Source organism: Paroedura picta, chromosome 4, assembly GCF_049243985.1.
Source record: "Paroedura picta isolate Pp20150507F chromosome 4, Ppicta_v3.0, whole genome shotgun sequence".
NCBI lineage: Eukaryota > Metazoa > Chordata > Lepidosauria > Squamata > Gekkonidae > Paroedura > Paroedura picta.
The window spans coordinates 59,446,692-59,470,363 of NC_135372.1; the positions used below are offsets into that span (position 1 = coordinate 59,446,692).

General features: G+C 42.2%; 1 protein-coding gene across 3 annotated transcripts in view; it reads right to left on the reverse strand.

Moving 5' to 3' along the window:
* The window catches only part of BRDT (bromodomain testis associated), a 60,119-nt gene extending 56,317 nt beyond the window's left edge, over positions 1-3,802 (reverse strand). For all 3 annotated transcript variants that reach the window (XM_077333031.1, XM_077333030.1, XM_077333029.1), the window contains exon 1: positions 3,652-3,802. The gene's annotated coding sequence lies outside the window, so the exon portion shown is untranslated. The remainder of the gene's footprint in view (positions 1-3,651) is intronic.
* Positions 3,803-23,672: the final 19,870 nt, after the last annotated feature.

Sequence of the window (23,672 nt, forward strand, 5' to 3'; positions counted from 1 at the left end):
TATTTAAAAGTTCCATTCCTTGTATATTAAAATCAATTCTACTGTTGCCTTTAAATTCTTAACTTGTTCAGTCCCTGTTTTACGTAGAACTAGATGCCTAAAGCTAGAATGTTATCAGCAAAGAATTATACTTTAAAAATACCCTGCATAACTCCCATTCTGATAGGTCTGGTGGGGAACAATGTTCCCAGGGAGTCATACATTTCTACAATAATACAAATAATACATTTATATTATTTCAGTACAAAGTGGGGTTAAAATGTTCCATCTAACATAACTGTGGTCTCCGTGAATATCAATTTTAAAAGAAAAGAATATCCCAAGCTAGTACCATATTTGCATTATACAATAAACAGATTATTACAAGAACTAGAATATTTGAATTTGCTAGCTTTGGGCCATTGAACTGGAGTAGTTCCAATTAATCTGAATAACAGATTGTTTTGCATAGAAGCTACGAACTGAATTTGCACAAATTATTTTTCACGAATGTTGGTCCCAGTCGGTCCTCTTGCCTGAATAATTTGGTCCCAGATCATGCTGGTATGTCTAAGAGATGTAAAAACCCCAACAAGAAGAAACACTGCCACATCTGTACCTTTACATTCATCTCAATGCCAAGATGAATCCAAAATGCAGTAATGTTTTGCCTCTGAGCCATTGTGCCGATGAACCTTAACCTTGATCTCTCAAGAAAACTTTCTTGCTGTTCCTTTGACAGTTTGTTTATTCTTCACTTCAGGGCTTCTTTTGAGCTAAAACAGCCATTAAGGGCAGATTGTTCTGGACAGCTTTACTTGCAACAAAAGTCATGGTACTCTTTTTTTAAAAAAATGCTTCCTATACAGGTGAATGCTTTCTGATCACAAATAACGTTGTGCTATTCATCCACAACTGGGCTAATCTAAATATGGACAAGAAGGTATGCAGAGGGATCACCTGAATGTCAAAGAATAGGTAAAAATAATAGGGAGTGGAACTGTAGGCGGTCTGGTGAGCGCCTCAGAGTCATGAAGATTTCTTATACTGTCAAGCCATGGGCCTGTTGCCATTTTGTGATACTCCCTATATTTGCTGCGTGGAGAAAGAATAATTATATGATACACGCTTTGTTCATGTACATGTGCTCAGGATCCTCTGCAAATTCAGTTGCATGTTTTTGTAACTTTCTGCACAAGCTGGTCAGGTCCCCTAAGGGTCCCTGCATAAATTTGGCCTCTGTTGGATATCCTAACAAGCTATTTATTTATTTTAAAATATTAGCACCCAACCTTTCCCCTTGGCTCAAGGCAATTTACAGGTAATAATTAAATCATGAAAGCCAGCATGGTGTCGTGGTGAGAGTTTTGGACTAGGATCTGTTTGACCCAGGGATAAAAATGCACTCTGCCCATGGAGGTTTGCTGGGTGACCTGGGCAGAGTCTGCTCTTACTTTGTTTATTCCATTGTCAATCCTGTTGAATTCAGATTGATTTGAACTCGGGTCTTCCTCTCCCCCACTCCCCATTGAAACAGAAAGTGTTCTACATGTGGTTAGGGTAGTTCAGAAGGGGGGGGGAGACAAGCCTCTTTTTTTTCTTGGAGGGGGGGAGAGGATTGAAGAAGGCAGAGGAGGGAGAAAAAAATCCAAGACTGACAGAAGTTGAGAGAAATTAGGGGCTTCTCCTTTAAGGCAAGCTTGTCACATGTACCCCTTTGGCCAATCAGGGGTTCTCTACCATGGACGAGAGCCCTGATTCAAAACAGCCTGCTTTCTCAATCCGAATCTTAATATATTGAGGTTTAAAAGCACTCTAAGACATCGCACAATAAAGGTAGGGTCACTCCGGATCAATCCTTCTTGCTGCAGAAGGAAAATTTAAATCGCCCCAAATCAAAATGGAAATCGCATTCTGTGTAGATGGCAGGGACTGAATCGACCTGAGATTGGAATAAAAGCTCTGTCCAGTTTACACCCTGGAGCCAGTCAGACATGCTCAGCCTGATGTACCCCAAAAGGTTGTTGTGAGAATCAAACAACAAAGAGGAGAATTATGTAAGCCACTAGTATGAAAGCTCCCTTTGGCCTGGCAAGCGCTTCCCAGGCTAGAGGGAGTGGAAAGCCCCCCCTCCCCACCAGCAGCAACAGGGCTTTGCGGCCTCCAAACTCCTCCCCCCGGCTCCTTCCCAGCAGGAGTGTACCTGCGGGCTGCAAAACCCTGTTGCTGCCTCTCTCCTCACGGGAGATAATGGAGGCTGCAGCCACAAGGCTTCTAGCAGGCAAGGAGGGAGAGTGAGAGCTGGAGGGGGAAGGCCAACCTGGATGGACTGGGCCCCAGACAGTCTCCTCCCAGGAGGCTGTTTCCCAAATATAAGGGAGCGAAGCAAAAATAGTGTTAAGGATTTGGATCCCCATTGGGGAGAAAGGACAGGTAGAAACAAAGTAAATACATAAACATTACAGATTAAAATCTGTACAATAAAACCTCAAAGATGACTGTTGTTCATAATGAAAGGTTCTGAAGATTATTTTAGATAGTATTATACACTGCAGTCCATAAAGCTTTCTGATATTCTCATAAACTGAGCCTTTATTATTTTTTAAAATAAATCCTTGATTTCTGGACCACCTCGTATACCTTGTATTATCTATTACCTTTGCATGTCCAGGACAGTTATCCACAAAGTAACTATGTATAACTTTATATCCTATGGTAATTACATAGTATGAGTGACCTCATGTTTTAAGTTATTTTTCAAATGACTGGATTTTCTTTTTCTTTGTAGCTGGCTTAGTTGCCAAGTTCCTTATATAACTAGTAGAGGCTTCTTTTGCTGTTGTTTTGTTTTCCCACAGACACAAATGTGATATTTTATTTGTGATACATCTGTGTAACTGAAAGTATTCTGGATTTACTTTGTGATCTGTAGAAATGAATTGCATCCCTAATACATTTGTGGGGCAATTACTTTTAAAACAGACTGCTGGGCATGAGGACTATCGGGGCAACATTCAAGGTGCCTTGGTCACTCTGGGACCCATAGATTTGGGTATGCTATGTGATATATTTTATGTAGTGTTTAGGTTTGGTCTGGGTGGTGTGAAAGGAAGCCGGATAGGGTATTTGTCTGGGACCTGTGGGGGCCCTTAGCTGCCCTGACTGAACATGAGGAGAATCACAGGTAGGGTGGAACCCAATGGAGGATATTTGTGGTTCATCCCTCATCCAGGAGGTCCCCCTTACTCCAATAGTAGCAGTTCAGGGCTCATTTTGGGCTACACTAGAAGCTGGAAAAAGAAAAAGACTGTCTCTAATTACTCTTGTCTAGTGGTCTCTGCCTATACCTCATCCTGTCTTGCTTATCCAAACCTTGATCCTTTGTCTTCTTGTCTACACTTTTCCATTAGCTATTTGTTGTCCTAAATCTTTTTCTGTTAGTTTAACTACTCCTCCCAGTCCTCCATGACTCATTTTGTCATGATCAATCGAACACTTTAATCCAGTTAACCTACAAATCTCTCCTAATTAACACCACGTGTTTCCTAGCAAACTCATTACTGTACCAAGTTTAATGCAAATAATCCTTGCAGAAAGTTAGGAAATTCAAATAGCCTAGTCTAGTTTAACCTTCTTACAAATTTCATATCATGCCATATATCATGTTCTCACCCATGAGAATCCACACTAGCTGCAAAGAAATAGTCAGGGATTCTGGGAGGTCTTGTTAAGTGCTGTACAGCACAGACTCCCAAGTATACCGCTTCTGCTGAGATTGTGTTACTGTGAGTCCTTTTGCAGACCTCCTCCTCTTCCCTTTAGTGTTTGATTCTGTGGGACATGCGAGATCTCCAGAAGAAAATGCAATGTTGTTACCCTGAATTGTGATGTCATTAGCAGTAGTGTTGTGACCCAGACAGCACCAATGGTGATCCTTCTGGTGATGATAGCAATTGAGGATCATCTGTCTAAAAAATTTCATAGTCCTTAATCCACTAGAAAGAGGTGTGATGACAGCACTCTTTGTTAACCTCTTTAAGAGGAGAATGAATTACTGGTTTTTCCATTGGGAGCTTCATACTTGGGAGGGAAGAGTTAGAATGGACCACCAACCATGCAAGGCTGTTCCCTTTCCCATGGGTCCCTCCTGAAGAAGGCATATTTTGAGGCCATTCAATTGTACCAACAGGCAAAGTTCCTAGCTAGAATGTTACTCCTTTAAATTCCTGCCATTGTATTTGAGGAATAGGGTTCTGTCAGAGAGTAGACTTTGGGATACAAAGACGATAAATGTGACTTTGGTCTTGGTTGAATCAGCCGCTGCTCTTTGGAATGGTCACACCTGACCAGATGCTTATTATGGGATCTACTGTTTGAGACCATCCTGCTGCCTACTTGTTAATTAGTTTTCCTTCTCAGACCTTTTCAAGGATGGTGGTAAATTATTCACACAGAGGAGAATATTACAATTCAAGTCACCAGCAGAATAGGATTGATGTTCATGTGAACATAATGTTCCATGTTGCTTCCTCATCTCTTATTTCTTAAAACATGGCGCCTATTGCTGCTATCCTGGCCTGGTACATGTTTCTCCCCATTATTCAAGTCACTTTCTTGGGGTGGGGAGGAAGAAGAGGAGCTGGGGTTATTTTGTATCTGCTTTTTACTTCTTGAAGGAGTCTCAAAGCAGTTTATAATCACCTACCCTTCCTTTCCTCACAACAGGTACCCTGTGAGGTAGGTGTGGCTGAAAGAGCTCTGAGAGAATTGTATCTGTCCCAAGGTTACCCAGTGTCTGGCCCAAGGTTACCCAGCTGGCTGCACGTGGAAGAGTGAGGAATCAAACCCAGTTCTCCAGATTAGTGGTTGCTGCTCTTAATAGCTATATCAAACTGGCTCTCGGCTTTTGGGCTGGTTGGATTTGTTCCTGAAGAGGGAAAATGAAACACTCCCTGTGCCTCACCCAATTAACCTGCTTGTCCTAAGTAAACTAGCTTTAGATCACTCATAAAAGAGATGTTTCTCTTCCAAATAAAGAGACTGCTCTATTTTAAAATAACTGTAACAGAGGTGCTGGCATGAGGAGTGAATGATACTACAGTTACAAAAAGAACACAAACAATTCCTGCTAATGTTTCCCAGATGAGATCATTTGAAATATTAATCTTGATTTAATTCAAATTAAATGAATCATCCAGCATCTTAATTTTGAAGTTAGTGACAGGCGAGTTTCTCTCAGCTTGACTCAGAATCAACTTGGTATTTATGACCGTTCTTGGCAAGTAGTCTGTTTTGTGCTAGTTCTTTTCTGGCTTGCAAACTGAATTTATTTAATTTAAGATTTGTGTATGGCACTCTTAGTAGCTATACGTCTATATAAAGCTTGTTTGACAGATGGGTGCTGATGGGGCCATGTGATTGAATGTCACTGTATTAATCTCCTGAATTGCTGTTGGATTTCACCTACCTACATCTACTTCCCAGATTGGGTCATGATAGTAATTCAACCATCCCTACCATTCAATAAGAGACCTCAAGGTAGCTGTTTTATTGCAAAGGAACTTCAAGAACAGACCGGAAAGGGAGATTGCAGAAATGCAAGTTATTACAACACTCAAAACAATGGAATATCCTGGACTCAACAAGGACATAGGTTTCTTATCTCACTATGTATGCTAATCTCATTCAACTCTTATATCCATATTCCTTACAATCCCCTCTTCTTTTTATTTTATTTGGTACAATGTGACTGTATTGTGTTGTAAGTAGTATGTATGTAATTCAGAATCTAACTCTCTGATCTCAGGACAAAATAACAAACTGAGCACCTTGTGGGGATGCTCCCTGCTTGAGTGGAGACAGATGTGGCAAGCAACTAGTCTCTTTTAATTTCTTTTTACAACTGGGAAAGTGTCTGCCATTAATTACTAACCTTAACATTTTTTCTCCAATGTTTTTGTGAACTACAACTGAACTCAAAAGGACTGATTAGCTGTTTTAGCAAAGAATTACCATACTTTATAATTTGGATATTATGATACAGTTTACTAATTTGCCGCTAATTTACTCTTATGATCCTTGTTCGGTTTTGTCTGAGCCATGTAGTGGCCAAGTTTGCAGATGATGCAAAATGATTCAGGATGGTGAAAACCAAAGAGAACTGTAAAGAGCTCCAGGAGGGTCTCCACAAATTGGGTGGGCAGGCAACAGTGTTCCAAAAGACATTTAGTGTAAGATGATGTACATCAGGACAAAAAAAAAATCCAGTTTCAAGTATGGGTGAATGCAGTCAGAACTTGCTGAGACTGAAAGGGAAAAAGATCTTCAGGTTGTTGTAGACAGCACTGTGGAAATGTCAACCCAGTGTGCGGCAGCAGTGGAAAGACAAACTTGATATTAGGGATTGTGAGGACCAGGATTGAAAATAAAATTCTTATAATGCCCCTGTATAGATCTATTGTGCAGCCTCATTTAGAAGACTGTGTACATTTCTAGTCACTGGATATCAAAAGGGATGTTACAGGGCTGGGAAAAGTACAGAAGCGGGCAACAAAGTTGGAGGAAAGGCTGAAAAGTCTTTAAAGAGAGGTGACTATGGGGAGGTGTAACAGAGGTTTATAAAATTATGCTTGGGGTGGAGAGACTTTACAAAGAGAACTTTCCCCCTTCCCAAAATACTAGAACTCAAGGGCATCTGATGAGGCTGATGGGCAGTAGCTTCAGGACAGACAAAAAGGGAAATATTATTTTGCGCAGTGAGTGATTAAAATGTGGAATTCGCTGCCAGAGCATGTAGTAATGGACACAGGCATAGTCAGATTTAAAAGGACATTAGATGGATTCATGAAAGAGAGGTCTAGCAGTGGCTACTAGTCATGGAGACTGAAAGGAACCTCCCCATTCAGAGACAGTCAACCCCAATTCTGGAGCCAGGAGGCATCACCTGTGGAAGGCTAGTGCAGAAGTGTGGACAAATGTGGGGGGAAAAAAAATACAACTTCTCATGCTTAGCCCTCTGCAGATGTTGTGCTGGCATTCTAGTTGTCATCATTGTAGGATCCCACTAGTCTTGCGTATTTGGGGAGGTCCCTGTGACACACATAGACAATACAGTAGCAAGCTAGGTGCCCTGTGAAGACCTATCAGGAAGTCATCAAGGCCCAAGCCGCCTCCTTGTTGCTGCCCTCCCCCAGTTCTGGCGTTCTCTCTTGTTTGAAAAGACAAAGACTGAAGAATGTGTATTTCTACTCTGTAAGTCAATTCTTTACCTTTTAAGTAGAAACTTCTAAGTAATCGACTTGCACAAACATGTTGGTAGAATCAGGATTTCTGGAAGAAAGGCCAGTTCTTATATGCAGAAACTGAACTGCATTCTGGCTAAGCACATAATCCACAGACAGCGGAAATATGATATTTCTATCAATCAACAAAGGATTAAATAAATGACAACCACAGTATTAGTGGAACACAACCACCTTTCAGAAGAGCTAATCATTGCTGGGTACATTGTGGAGCATACGGATTTCTTTTCTTTCCAAGGGGCAGATTCTTTGCCCATTACTAATGTTCTGTGCGAGTGATCGCAGCACCAGCCCTAATTAATATACAGGAAGTGGAAATTGGGTAAATATCCCAAAGAAATGAATAGTTTGCTCTGATGGTCTGTGTTACTTTTATGCAATATATTTTAAATGATTTTCTTATTCTATTTCTCAGTATTTTGTAACTAGACTCACAGTTTCTGCTTCACATGCTTTCCCCACCTTGGATCAGGGCTGTAGCATCTCTCCTCCCGCTGCCTTGTCCATCTTTAAGAACACTTAAGAACACTTTCCACTGCAGATGCTCCCACCAAGATTGTACTCTACTAGGGCCACGTGAATCCTCAAATCGGCTCCAGTGCTACAGGCCCCCCAACTCCTTAAATCATTCTTGGGAAAAATGGATGGAAGACCTTCTGAACTTTTCTGCAAAAGCAACATTTGCTTATTGAGCAATGGACAGCAGATTCCTTCGTATATGGAAACATTTCCCGGAATCCTGTTAAGAAACTAAAGCAACAGTAAACTGCCACCAATAATATTCTTTCGCTTTCACATATAAAGATGTTCTTGCTTTGTTTAATATCCCTCCCACCGACTTCATTAAAATGTTGATAAAAATTAAGGGAAAAAAGGATGGTCATAAAAGTGCAGATACACATAAACCTGCCCTAGCTAACTCTTCTCCCCAGTGAATACACCATCTGTCTCTGCCTCCAAAAATTAAAAGAAACATTGTTAAAACAACTACTAAAAGGTTTGGGAGAGGCAAGTTACTAGATAGGTGGTCTAACCACATTACTTATGACAACATCACATGGTGTTCATTGATGGCTGCTGAACTGTCCAGATCTAGATGCCTGTGCGCAGGCACATTCTTGCACTGCCTCATGGGAACTGTAGTTTCTTCTCCACATATACACAAAAAAATTGTTTCTCAAACATTTAGGCCAATAAAAAGTATTTCTTGAACACAACATGCAAATAGACAATTAAAAGTTAAGGCAGCCAAACTGTTATAATTGGGATAAATGTAAGCATGCGTGTTGTTTCAGGCATTGAATCCACATCATTTAATGATACTCTGAACTGCTGGGGATGGCAACAGGCCTGGAGAAATATACCCTGTCCCATTAATTGAGGCTTTATGTGTGGAAATGGGCAGCTGAGGAATCTGAGGGCATGATGGTAAATAATATCACCTGACAAATAACATCCCATGAAGCCTCTGCTAAAGGGACAGGATGAGCCTCTTGTGGCGCAGAGTGGTAAGGCAGCCGTCTGAAAGCTTTGCCCATGAGGCTGGGAGTTCGATCCCAGCAGCCGGCTCAAGGTTGACTCAGCCTTCCATCCTTCCGAGGTCGGTAAATTGAGTACCCAGCTTGCTGTGGGGTAAACGGTAATGACTGGGGAAGGCACTGGCAAACCACCCCGTATTGAGTCTGCCATGAAAACGCTAGAGGGCGTCACCCCAAGGGTCAGACATGACTCGGTGCTTGCACAGGGGATACCTTTACCTTTACCTTTAAAGGGACAGGACATTTTTTTCCCTCCAAGCAGTGGATACCTTTAACTTTGCACATTCCTTGACATGACGAAGGGGCGAATAAGCCTATTGCAGAGGCCCGCCACTTTTACCTTTCCCTAATGTCTCAGGTGGCAGGGTTCTTGAACAGTTGCTTATTGATAATTGCTCAGAGACCACTGAATGAGTCGCCAAGTTTTTATCTATAGTAATGGGTAAAGAAGTAAACCTCACTGATTTTATCTTTTTGTATTTGCTGCTCCCTTGCCTGCTGTAATTTTCCCTACAGCTTTTCAGACTTGTATTACAGAACTGATCTGTATATTGTTTTGTATTGTGGATGCCATTAAAGGTTTTTGTATTGTATTGTAACTTTGCACATGTGCAAAGAGGGCCTAAGCTGCAACTGATAATGTGCTCAACAGGTAAAGCACTTTAGTGGCCTGCCTATTACCCTGGGGATACGTGCCTTCTTCTGTAAAAACTGAGAAGATTAACTTCATTAATTGTGTAGGTGTAAAACCGGCTGTAAACTCCAGCACACAAGTTTCAAATGTATCTTATTTACCATGATCTTGTAGCTCAAACAGCTAATGTGCAGCTATGCTAAAGTACAAAGCTGCTCATCATGAGTGGAACTTCAGATCCCATCAAAGAGGTTCAAATTGTGCCTAAATGAGAATTCCATTACAGTAAGAACCACAGGGTGATTGTGTTTGCCTTGAAATTCTCTGCATCCTTGATCTCTATGATGCAAACAGCTGCTATTGTCCACTGATCAAGCTTCCTATTAAAGGCACAAGAGCAAAAACTAGGCCAGTTTTTTTTTCCTGGTCATTTTGCAACTTTTTGGATGTCATAAAAACTGCAGTGCTTGGATTTCCTAAGCTTTGGTGGAAGGTCTTCAGCTTCTTCCTTGGCATGATGTTTTGATGTGCAAACTCAGGGTATAAGGGAGTACAACAATGAAGTGTTTCTACTCTTGCTGAAAACAACTGGAAGAAGATAGTGCACCATAACCTTCAAATCATTCTCCCTTAGATTCTGAGTTTGCATTTCAGAAGGTGTCTGACACCCTGGCTGGATCCTCCTTGTTACTTCTCCAGGCTCTCTGCTTGGAATCTTTGAACAACTTCAGGTCCTCAAGGTTGGATGACACAAGGAAACCTTGTAAAAATGTATGAAGGTTCATTAAACCATTAAAAAAGTTCACTATGCAGTACAATTTCTACAGCTAAGCAAAAAGGAAATAAAGACACTAACTTTTCTATCTAATACATTGAAAACCTTGATATTAGAGAGCAGATCTCCCACAGCATAGAATCCAAGCAGTAGCAGCAAAACATTCTATACATTGCAGTCCATCATGATGAAGCATGACACACCTAAGCACACTAACATGGTATTAGCCTACCCGTCTCTGGCCTATAACCTTATTATAGCTTTCTGCTCTATGGCATCAGGTGGTCTCTCTGGTCTCATGAGGATCTTCTTATAAGGAACTTTCCAGAGAATGTTGGCAACTGCTCCTAATCCCCCCCCTCAGTTATACAGGTGAGCACAGGTTCTCACAATTGGGTCTACTTGCTACATTCCTGCCTCTGGCCTTAGAGGAGATAACAATGGTAGTTGCAGCAAGAACATTGAAATAATGAACAGCTGTGAGCAGAACTGGGCCTCCCAATATTCACATTAACCCTTGGGGGAAATAAGGATGCTTTACTTACAGGAGGGGTGGACCATGTACACCTAGGTAGCTTGGCCAGAAAAGGTCTCCTTCCTGACCTGGTTTATGAGTTTGGAGGTGGCTCTATTTATTCACCACCAGTTCAAATAGGGTACCACACAGAAATCTGACTACTTCCAGTGGGAATCTTCTGAGTGAACATTTTGGGAAAATTGCAGTGATTCTTTAATATTTACAATTCAGCTATCCATAATTTTGCCTTCCAGTATACATTAATTTCATTTGCAATCCTATGTTCATTTACTTAGGAATTAATCCCATTGGATTCCGTTGTATTCACTTCTGGATAAATATTTATTTATTTTATTTATTTATTTAGATTTATATACCGCCCTCCCCGAAGGCTCAGGGCGGTTTACATTAAAACTAATCAACGATACATGAAACAGTCTTCGTTAAAACATACATAATATGCAGTTATTATGTATAAATATGCAGTGGAGTACACTGCAGAAACATTTACTAGTTCTTTTAACAGTGTAATTCGTCGCAGAGGTATTCCAGTCTAACTCTGCATAAGATTCCACTGCACAACAAGCTATCTGCAGACATGGCATTCATACATTCCTGGAGATCAGTAGTAGATCCTCCCAAACTATGCAAGTTGCCATGTCATCTGAACAGGGGCAATGTACCTACAGGAAACACTGCATAAGATATGCTTATGCAAAATGCACACATTGCCCCGACTCAGGCAACATGACAGCTACATGTATTGAGAAGATTATGAGTAGTGCGCATTCCCAATATGCATAGCTGCCTGGCTCCTGATACAAGTGGATATAATGTCTGAAAAAGGATATGGATTAAACCACCTGAATTAGATTTCCCCTCCACTGGAAGAATCTCTTGCTCTGGTCCACATTCAAAAATCTGCCTGCATTGCCTCTATCACATGCACAATGTGTCAAAGTTTCTTATTCACTTAAGAAATCTGATAAAGACTACAGGCCAAACCAGGATCAGAAGCACTCAGCTTCTTCTTGAGATGTGGCCCAGTTTCCAGTGGAATCAGATCCCTCCCTTCCGGATAACAAATAGTGGGCAAGATCTATCTTAACAGACTGTTATTTCCACTCCTTGGCTTTGTGATTTTTATACTTCAGTGCAGTGGGGCCTGTTTATATTCCTTAGTTTTCTGCTAAAAGATGTATTTGCTATTCTCATTAATTAAAGGGGGAAAAAAAACCAATCACTTCAACTCTACCGAGAAGTATCAAATTTTTTATTTCTCAAATGCTAGAAATGAGTTACATTTAAAAATGGAGGAATCATTTATTTTTGGCTATGGATCATATTCGTTTTGGTGATGTGGGATTATACCCTCCAATGTGCATGCAAAAGAGACACTTTTACTACTTCTACAGCTGTTTGCCATATGTGGGAGTACATATGGAAAAAGAAGTATGAGCTAAGAATGCTCCCCCCCTCTTTCTGCCCCTTTAAGAATCCTACATGGTTACATTGCAGCAAGATGGGGAAAAGTACGAATCGGCACATTCAGTATAATATTAGTTTGGAGCTTAAAACACTGGTTTGGGCTGTAGTAGAAGCTGAGCTTCCAAAAGTAGATGCAGAATATAGAAACATAAAATAGCTGAATGTGTGGTTTTGGAACTGCTGAAAGTAGAACAAATATACAGAACTGTATCTGGATTTCAGTTATAACTTTTATTATTTTGTAAAAATGTTCTCCAGTGCTATCTTCATATGATCACCTGAAGTGCCCCATTATGGGGGTTGTGTACTGGAGGCCAGTTGGCATGTTGGATGGGTTTCAGTACATTTTTACATCCTGTATTCCCTCACCCCCAAGTTACAGCTGACTTATGATGACCCAGTAGCATTTTCAAGGCAAGAGACATTCAGAGGTGGTTGGCCCTTGCCTTTGGGTGGCCCATTCAATACCAGCCAGGGTTGATTGTGTTTCACTTCTGAGATCTGATAAGATCAAAATAGGCTGGGCTATCCATGTCAGAGCATTCTTCTCTATAGGCACTTGATATCAAACATGCTGCACTTGCCTTCAGAGACAAGTGGGTCACCCTGTGCCAAAATCCCTTATCCTCTATGATCCATGGGAGATGGGTAGTCCTTCAAGTATCAAAAACTATGCTGTCACTCACTGCCATACTGTATTACAGACTGGTGAAGGTGTCATTCATCCTGGATTAAGTTGAGGTCTGACTCCCATATAGGGTTGCAAGCCAGTTCTTGGGGGGCAGTATCCTGAGAGAAGAATTAGAAGGAAAAATAAGGCAAAAATAAGGTAAGATGACCATAGAGTTTTTGGTGATTCCTAGAACTACTCTTATAACTTCTGGGTAGCTGTAGGAATTGCCAGGAACTCTTTGGTCAGAATAGGTTTGTCAGGATTCCCACCCCCCACACACCCCTGGCCAGTGGTGGTTGGAAAGCAGGGTTGACAGATTCAGGTTAGAGAACTCCAGGAGGTTTGGGAGTGGAGCTCCTTTGGTGCTCTCCAGTGGCCGTCATGGCTGGGGCTCCCCCTCAGCATGGCACTGCGCAGATGCTGCTGGCAGCGCCCCCCAGTGGGTGGCGGGAAGTCATGGGCGTTGACCGGTCCCCAATGATAAAAAGGTTGGGGACCACTGCTCTACCATTACTCGGTCCATTTAAGTGTGCACCGACTGCTTCAGTGACTCCATCCAGCCACCTTATTCTTTGTCGTCCCCTTCTTCTTATGCCCTCAATCTCCCAGCATTAGGCTCTTCTCCAGGGAGTCCTTCCTTCTCATGAGGTGGCCAAAGTATTTGAGTTTCATCTTCAGGATCTGACCTTCTAAGGAGCAATCAGGGCTGATCTCCTCTAGGACTGACCGGTTTGTTTGCCTTGCAGTCCAAGGGACTCGCAAGAGTCTTCTCCAGCACCAGAGTTCAAAAGCCTCAATTCTTTGATGCTTGGCCTTCCTTATGGTCCAACTTTCGCAGCCATACATTGCAACTGGGAATACCATAGCCTTGACTAAATTCACTTTTGTTGGCCTGATTTTTAGGATGCTGTCTAGATTTGCCATAGCTTTCCTCCCCAGGAGCAAGCGTCTTTTAATTTCTTTGCTGCAGTCCCCATCTGCAGTGATCTTGGAGCCCAGGAAAATAAAATCTGTCACTACCTCCATTTCTTACCCATCTATTTGCCAGGAATTGAGATGGCCAGATGCCACGATCTTAGTTTTCTTGATATTATATGGAATATATGGAATATGGTAAGTGAACTTAAAAAAAAACAAAGAAACACCCTGCATGCAGCTGAAAGGATCACTGAGTATTTTTTCTTTCCTCCCTTTTTCCGGAACAGTGACCAAGCCGGAAAGCAGAAAGCTTACTCCAGAGTGAGACGTTTAACATCTTCACATTTTTTGGTTCGCTTGTTAAGATGTTCTCAATCTCTTTGAAGCCATTTTATTTCCAGAATTCTGTATCCAAGTGCCATACATATTAGCTAATATAAGCACTGTGCATATAGTACATCATGTACATTTTCTACCAGTACAAAGGAAAACACTTTATGAAAAAGAACTCCCAAAGTTGTCAAATAGTTTCCTGGCACGCACACTAGCTGTGCCAACCTAATAAAAATATTTAACAAGCAACTGTGCTTCCTAGCTTTCCAAGGTTTCAGGATTGCGAGTCATTTATAAATGCATTTCACCAAACCGAACGAAAGCATCATGCCTTGGAAGCATACTGCCTACTTGAGGTCATGTGGATACTCTTGTAGAAAACTGTCTTGACTGAAATGTTTATTTCTCTGTTGCCATCCTGCTTTCGACAGATTGGTTTGCTTATCTGTGCCCTGTGAGGGCTGGAGGGATTCACATTATATAAACAGAGACTTGTCAGGTGATTTCAAAACATTTTTTTAAAGTTCTGTTTATATCCCTCCTGCCAGTCTTGTGAACTCAGACTATTGTTTCTACTGCTGATCAATGTGTAAATTTGAAGGTCAGTTCCAACATAACGTCTTGCATCCTTGGGATGTGTTTATAAAAGTATCGTACAGGCCTTTTGATCCTGAATCAGCCATGTACGGTCACTGATGTCCCTCCCAATAAGAGGACAATGACTTTTGCATTGACAAGATGAAACACATTTTTTTCTTTTTTATGTATTTACTAGGGATAAAGCCCGTTGCATTCAGGAATACAACAGGCGCTAGATTGGGCGGTGGTGGTAGATAAACTCTGCAGATGGCCTCTCTCTTCCCCCAGGACCTGAAAAGGCTGCAGGCAGCTGTTAGGGAACTCACCAGCAGGGGTAGCTCTCACACTGCAGGGGTCTGCAGCCTCTGAGCCTCGGAGGGAAGTGGAAGGAGACAGGGGTGGTCAGGGGTGGGGGACAGAAGGCGATTGGCTGGCTGCTGGACAGACAGGCAAGCTGGTTGGAGGAGGGGGCACTCAGGGACGGGAAAGCCACACTGAGTGGCACTCAGGCCATGAGACCAGCTCCTTACCAGAAATATTAAGTGGAACAGATTTTGTCCTGGACATTCAAAGAAAAAGAACATACCGAAAACAGTTGTGTCTAAATAGTTAGTGCATGCTATAATTGTTCAATGTCTTTACCACAGTGTAAATAAGTTAATTGAATCATCACTGATAATTCCTTTATTTTCCCTGCCCATGACTGCATATTTGAGAAAATATCTTGGGAACACTAGAGGAACTACCGTAATCACATGGTATTCACGAAGTACTGGAACTCATGTCTACAGAACTCCTGTATTGTAGCCTCCCAGCCAATCCAAAGAGAGTCCAGGGCTTGCTGTTGTCCATCAAATGACTGCCTGTCCGCTAAGCCCATGTTACCTCTGAGGCCACTGCACACCAAAGTAAGTAGGGACTTAACGCTCATGAAGAAAGGAGTATTCTTCTCATAGATCCTTATACTTATGCCCAAGGTCCTTGGCGGGGGAGGGGTCATTCCCCTGGGAGAATTTATGGCTGCACATGCTCAGGCCTTGGCAGTAAAATTGGTGGTGGTGACATGTTACTGAGAATGGACTAAGTTGTAAGAAACATAATAAAGTCCCTCTGGGATTTGTAGTTGTGTGTATCAAAGAAAGTGTAGGTAACAGCTGCAGTAGACATACTTTGGCCATCTCATGAGAAGGAAGGACTCACTGGAGAAGAGCCTAATGCTGCGAGCGATTGAGGGCAAAAGAAGAAGGGGACGACAGAGAATGAGGTGGCTGGATGGAGTCACTGAAGCAGTCAGTTCGAACTTAAATGGACTCCGGGGAATGGTAGAGGGCAGGAAGGCCTGGAGGATCATTGTCCATGGGGTTGCGATGGGTCGGACACGACTTCACACCTGACAACAACAACAGTAGACATATATAGCAATGGATATGATCAAGAGCAGACCAGTCTGAGCACACTCGGGATCCCCACCAAAAGAAAAAGTCTTCCCATTTTCTTCAAGGTATTGTTGACACTGAGATCACTAGAGAACAAATCTCTCCCCAGAGTTATCAAAGACCTATGAGGACAGAATGAGGCACTGCACTGGACCATTTTAAACTGCAATTTGTGTGTGTGTGTGTGTGGGGGGGGATTCTGCCTTGTAAAACAATCCTCCCTATAGTAAAAGTAATGCCCTAGGAAGAGAAGTATTTTAACCTTACTCTTCTAATTTAATATATTTAAAGGGGGTGAGTTGACACGAGAGAATGTTAAAAATTAGAAATCCCCACATTGGTACCATTCAAAATTCTACCACACCCCGCCCAGGGTTCTAGCCTGTACCTTTTGAGGTTGAATTTTAGATTTTAATGCATTATAATATGTACTCAAATATATTTGCTGTTCACTGCCCTGAGTCTGCCCTGTTTATAACTTTAAAGAAATACCATCTGAACCTACCACCCCAGTTTGTGAAATGGTTGGGACAGCTATCAGCATTAACTCACCATCTGTATAAAGGGCTTTTATCCAAATTCACGAGGCTGTTGTTAGGATTAATGTATACTGGATATATATGGTTCAAATATTATCTTCAATTTTGGGGGAACTAGCAGAGCCAAAAAATGCTTATTCAAAAATATTTTATGTCTTCCACTTTTTCACTAAGCCCCAAGGTGTTTGGATGTAAAGTGACATATTGTAATCAAAATAAAATGAACCGGGTTGAGTAATGCATGCAACAACTGGTCTGACATCAGGCACTTTAATAGGTAATAATATGTTACATATTGTATATACTTGTGCTTTGATTCCCAATAGCCTCTCCCAATACCAGTGAAAGCTGATACAATACATTCTTAGTGATATCCTTTAGAGTTAATCAACAACCCATTAGAGAAGGAAGTCATAATCCCCAAGATGATGAACTCACATAGATTCACTGGAAAAATAAATATCCAACATAAGGCATTAATCAGTGGAGCAGAACTTTTAACCTTTTACACATACAACTCGAGGCAGGGACAAATTGTGTTAGAAAGTGTGTTGTGAAAGAGACATACCTATTTCGCAGAATTCTTCCTCGCCTGTGTATAGAGTTGCCAGTTCCTGATTGGGACATTTCTGGAGATATGCAGATAGAACCTAGGAAGGGCAGGGTTTGGATAGGCAAAAGACTTCAACGGGGTGTAATTTCACAGAGTCCACCCTCTGGAGCAGCCATTTTTTCCAGCAGAATTGTTCTCTGCAATATGGAGATGAATGGTGATTTCATGAGATCTCCAGGCCGCACCTGGAAGCTGGGAACCCTAATATACGTACCTATTATTCATATAGTTGTACTGGCTCTTTTGTTCAGTTATCCAAAAGCTAAAAAGGTGGAACTATGAAGAATGTCTGCTGAAAGTTCAGAATGAACTAATGGCAGTTAGAACTCCCTTCATAATCTTCTCTCCTGGTCCCCCCCTCTACAACATGTCATAAACAGCAGAATAACATAACACTGAAAACAACCTCAGGACATATTGAGTAAAAGCAATAAGTGGTAAGAAAATGAGGGGGAAGACAGGGGCACTAACCCAAAGACCTCTTGAAAAAACACTTTTCTGATGATGGACATCTCTTGAAAGGCTATTCTACAATCACAGCAAGTAAAAATGCTTGGGTTATTCCAGAGGTCCACCTCCCCCACTGCAACATGAGTTTTGGACTAAACCAGATGAGAAACTGGGAGTTTTGGGTATGAGAAAGGTTTGATATGTCTCACCTTCCACCCAAGAAATAAAGTTCTGTGTCAACAAAAGCAGTTCCTGCCTGGAGCATCCAGCATTTTTTAAAAAATCAGTTTCCAGTTATGTGGCAGTATAATCATGCCATGGGGTTACAGAGGAGGGTACAAACTATACATGGCTCTATCTTCCTCCAGTTTTACATGGCTCTATCTTCCTCACAACAGCACTTTGAAATAGGTTAGGCTGAGACTAACTAGACTGAGGTCATTCAAGGAGCTTCAGAGTTAAATCTTATCCCCATGCTATTTTCCTGGTCAAAAATGGTCTCAGAGAGTGGCTATTTGACCCCACTGGAGTAAAAACCTATATCTGTATCTATTTGTTTCTGTAGTGGGGCAAACAGTGGCTCTCCAGGGATGTTTTCAGTTTGGAAAATAGTGCAGGGGAATTAATTTGGTGAATGATAAACTGTTTTGGCATTGTTTAACTGTTTGTACTAGCTTTCAACAGTGTTTAATTATGTACTAGTTTTAATTTATTGGACTTTTTAAATATCTTTGTCCTGTAGCTTTGTTACTTTGATAGCCACCTTGAGTTTGTGGAGATAAGATGGGATGTAAATATATATTTAAATAAATTAAATACACAGATACAAATGTGCATATACAGAGTTGCTATAATTTAAATTGAAATCCAACCCAGAATAGTGCAGTCTAGGACTGTCTAGGGCTGAATCCGCACAGAGCTTTTATTCCAATCCCAGTGCGATTCAATCCCTACCATCTACACTGCATGCGATCTCCATTTGGATTTTGGCCGATTTGAATTTTCCCTCTGCAACAAGCACGATTGATCCGGAGTGACCCTACTTTTTCCCTGCAATATCCTGGAGTGGATATATCCCTCAATATATGAAAAATCGGTATGAGAAAGCATGCAGATCTCTGCTTGTCCCAAACTAACTTGTTGCTGAACCTCCAATGCTGTAGAAAATCCCTGATTGGCCAGGGCATCAGTTCAAAGGCTTCCTTGTTTCCAGGTTGCAAGCTTCCCTTAAAGGGAAAGCCCTAACTTCTCTCGGCAGAAGCTCCAGAAGCCCTAACTTCTCTCGGCAGAGATTTGCCTCTGGGATTTATTCCTTCTCCTCTGCTGTCTCCAGTCCTCTCCTCCCCCTTCAAGAAAATAAAGAGTCTTCTGCTGCACTTTCTCCCCCTTCTGAGCTTCCCTAATCACGTACAGAACACTTTTCTGTTTCAATGGGGAGGGGAGGGGATAGAGGAAGACCAGAGTTCAAATCGATCTGAATTCAGCAAGATCCAGAACGGAATAAACAAAGTAAGTGCAGAATCAGCCCTGTTGGGATCTGCGGATCCCCCAGAATTATAGGTCATCTCCAGACTATAGAGATCAGTTCCCCTGGAGAAAACAAGTGCTATGGAGTGAGATAATTCCACTAAGGACTCTGTACTATCCAGGTTCCACCCCCAAATTTTCATGAGTTTCCCTACCTGGACCTGCAAACATGCTCATGATCCTCATTTCTTTTTTCCCCAGGTTTTGTCCCACTTTATCTTTGTGTGTGTTATCACAGCTGAATTCCTTTTCCTTGTTGCAAGGTCTCAAATAGTTTGCTCTAGAGTAGTCTCACTGAAGCAATTGAAGAAGCACTTTATGCTTATTTCACACCCTTCACAGAAATGTCAACAAGTACTCACACTTTGAAAGAAACAAAGTTAAAAATAGCTGAACAAAATAGCTGGAGATATTCTTTTGCAGCTTATTTGAGTTACTGGTAGGACTAGTTTGAATAAATGTAGCATGTATTATATATTTATGATAACACATGGTTATATCCTACTTCAATTTTGTTCTGTTATTGTTATGAATTAATATTTTATTGGTTTTAACTGTAAATGGCCTGGAGCAAGATACATCTGAAAGGCAGGTAATATACATTAGGATATAATTTTACTAGGACAATGAATACCAGGCTTCATAATTAGGAGTCTATTGAGTGAGTGACTGAGCTTGCTCTTTAATTTCAACCTTAGGAACAATATGATATGTATCTTGGTAGCATGAGCTGAATAATATGGGATGTGTGAGGATGGACTGCTATTCTTATGGCAGTATTTATGGGCAAAGGAGTTGAGGCAGTGATCGAAGGGTCAAACGAAGAAAAAAGTCTGCATGTAGGCAGGGGTTTACAGTGCCTGATCCTGAGTTAAACTTTGATATTTTCACACATAAAGCCAAAGGGCCCAACGAGGCATCCTTCCTTATTCCTGCTTGTATTGAGAAAGACAGAAGGTTGGCGGTAGGAAAACGGTGTTTCCTCTGCTGTTCAAGCATCCACTTCATGTCACTTAACAAGGAAGCTTATCCTGTCCTGACTTGGTGACTGTGTTACTTAAGCACTTCTGAGATGCTAAGACATCATATGGGTCTGGTGCCTCATTTTTGGCATGAAGAATACACAACTCAATTTGTTTGGCTTATAACAGGCCACAGCATTTTATTCAACACATCTCCCACCAGAGAGTTGGCGCAGCATAGGGATGAGCCTGGCCTGCACAGTCCGCATACTGCAACCCGGAATCCACACCCCTTCAGAGTATGTCATAAAATTCCCCACTTGGAATACGTACTCCTGGCCAAGGTAACATGAGAGGAAGGAGAGGGAGAGCATCATTTTGTTGTTTCTCAATAGTGTTTCATTGTTAAAAAGGATATAGAGTCTCAGGACTAGGAGAACTGGCACTCTAATGATAGGCAGAGCCATTTGGATTTGGTATGTTATATGTTATTGATCACATGGGCTTCAAGGGGACAAAAACTTCCAAAAATCTCTCTTCAGTTTGAATTTCAGCAATAATAAATTGTTTTAACAAATGGTTAAATCTTGGACTAGTAAGAGATGAGTTACTAATTTTTATTCACCATATTGTAAATAGGGCAGTCAAGTAGTTATTGCTGATTTTTCTACAACAATTCATCACACTTACTCACCAAATTCTTCTTTTATCATTTATAATGTAACTAGAGGCAAAGCCCATTGTATCCAAGAATACAGTGGGCACTAGAGCTTGGCAGTGGGAAGAGGAAGGGGAGGAGTTGTTCAGTCTATAAGGCCATGGGGTTGAATGTGTGTGTTGTGTGGGAGGTTATGGTGGCATGGTGGCAAATGAGGGCATGGATGTGGAGATATGGGTGTCAAGAACCTGTGGTGTGGAATGTTCATTAAATGTGGGAGAAGACTGACCTTTGGGAATTATGGCATAGTGATTACAGATGAGCTTTCCAGAGCCATGTCTTCAGATATGTGAAGGGAAAATCAGACTGGAGATTCTTCTTAGGGGAAGATCACATGGCAACCAATTCCCCCCAGTTTGGCGTTATTTCCCTTCTTGTGTGAATTAGGCCACAGACACCGAAATGCCCCTCTGCCCTAATACACATGGGGTAGTCACAGTACACAGGTGTCCACCCTGTTCCTTCTTTTCCATTTTTTCACTGTTGATAAAATGTTATGTGCCCACATGCTTCTTTCATGGTTCTCCTTAGAAGAACGAATTTTTATACCCTGTTGTTTACTACCCAAAGAAGTCTCAAAGCGGTTTACAAACACCTTTTCCGTTCGTCTCCCCACAATGGTCAACCTGTGAGTTATGTGGGGCTGTGAGAGGTCTGAGAGAACTTGGAATGGGCTGCAGTGACCCAGCAGGCCTCAGGTGTCTCAAAGCATTTTCCAATCGTCTTCCTTTCATCTCCCCACAGCAGACTCCCGATGAGGGAGGTGGGGTAGCGAGCCTCACAGGGAAGCTGGCAACCCTAAGAGGAAGACTGTCTGTGCACAGCAGTCTTGACCTTAGTAAGGTTTTTTTATACTGTTTTTTTTTTATTTGCCAACCCAAGGTTGGAAAAAGTCAAGTCAGCTCCCATGTGTCTCCAGTCATTAACTTGTTCACTATTTACAGTTTCAGGCTATAAATATTTATTTAGATCTTCCTGCACTTTCCAGACTCATAGGACTGATGCTGGTCTGCCTGTCTGCACCCCAGAATACAAACAGTTGCTGGTAAGGGCTGGCCATAGCCCATAGCCCAGGAGGGACACACCTGAACCATTCCCTCCCAACTGCAGGCAAAAATGGCTTCTTTGAAGGCTGGACTCTGAAGCATTGTACGATTTTGAAGTCCCACCTCCAAACTTCCAGGAATCTTTCCAACCCAGCGGTAGGCAACCTCCAGGTGGGGCCTGGAGAGCTCCTGGAATTACAGCTCACCTGCAGAGTATAAAGATCAGCTCCCCAGGCAGAAAGGGCCACTTTGGACAGGGTTGTGGTAGAGAAGAAACATTTAAGGCCTCCCACACAGGTTGTTGTTGAATTGAAAGACTTGAGGCCTACTGCACAGGGTTATTGAAACAGGAGACAAAAGAACCAGTTTTGTCTGCAGAATAATGCTGTGCAGTGGCCTCAAATCTGCAGAGAGTTGCAAAGAAGAAAGACACATGGCTTGGCTGTGTCTAATCGCTGGCCAGAGCAGTATTTTAAGTGAGAAGGGGCTTTTCTGTGGCCTCCCTGTCAGCCAACTGTTTGGCAGAAGGGGAAATTCCCCCCCCCTTCAAAAGGAAGGCCCTCAGACTCCCCTGCGTTGCTCTTGGAAATGCCTCCCTCCCCTCAGTCAGGGGCTGTCAGAGGCTCCTTTGCAGCAGGCCTGAAGGGGGGGGAGGGGGAGCACTCTGCAGCCTCCGGCCAGCTCTGTCAGGGTTTTGAGGCAATTTACAGTTGGACATGACAGTTAGGACAGCCTCAGGGCAAAAAGGGCTGGTGCAGCCTGTCCAAGCCTCTGTTCTCATCCCCCTTGGCAACCCTGCTGACCTCCTCTCCCTGCGGTTGTCAGGAGCAGACTGGCAGCCATGTCTCCAGATTGCCCTGGAACTCTGGTCTGTCTTGGTGAGGGCCCAATCAGAAGGCACTTTATGCCTTCCAACTGGCCCCTCTGCTTGTCAGTCCAGGGCCAAGGGGCCAATCTGGGAGTTTTGATCACGGACACAGCCCACCCCAACATCTCTTACTGTTTTATTAAGAGGGAACAGATGTTATGAATGTTTTATGTTCAGCTAGAGCCAAACTAATAATGTTATTTTGGTCAAATGATTATGTTTTTAAAATTTGCACAGTACATTATTATGCAGAGCTTTTTCTTTATTTCATGGCTTTATGAAACCATGGCCATTTCTGCACAAGGATGATTATCCTGGACAGCGTTCGCATATTGGCGGTATATAGAGCCCCTGCCACATGAAGTCGCCAACATCCCAAGGCTCTCCGGTAGCCAGGTCGCGATTTGGCCATTTTTAAATTGCGATTTTGGGAATCCAAAAAACTGGATTTACCACCCTAAATCACATGAACCACCAGTAATCCACTGGTGAGCAACCAGGGATTAAACCGTATGGAGGGGGAAAGGTACAATAGTCTCCGCAGCTTTGCCCCACCATTGCACCCCCCTCTCCATTTCCTGCTTTGAGTAATTTTTTTTAAATGGTGCTATTTGTGTTGCAGCGCGACTGCAAATGTACATTATCCAAGGTGAAATAAAATCTTCTTTAAAGTGTCCAGGGTCTTCTTGGGATCAGTCAGGCAAAACACAGCCCCGTTTCTGTTTTCTGGAGGTGGGAAATAAGCTTGGAAAGGGGGGGGGGGAGGGAGTTATATTCT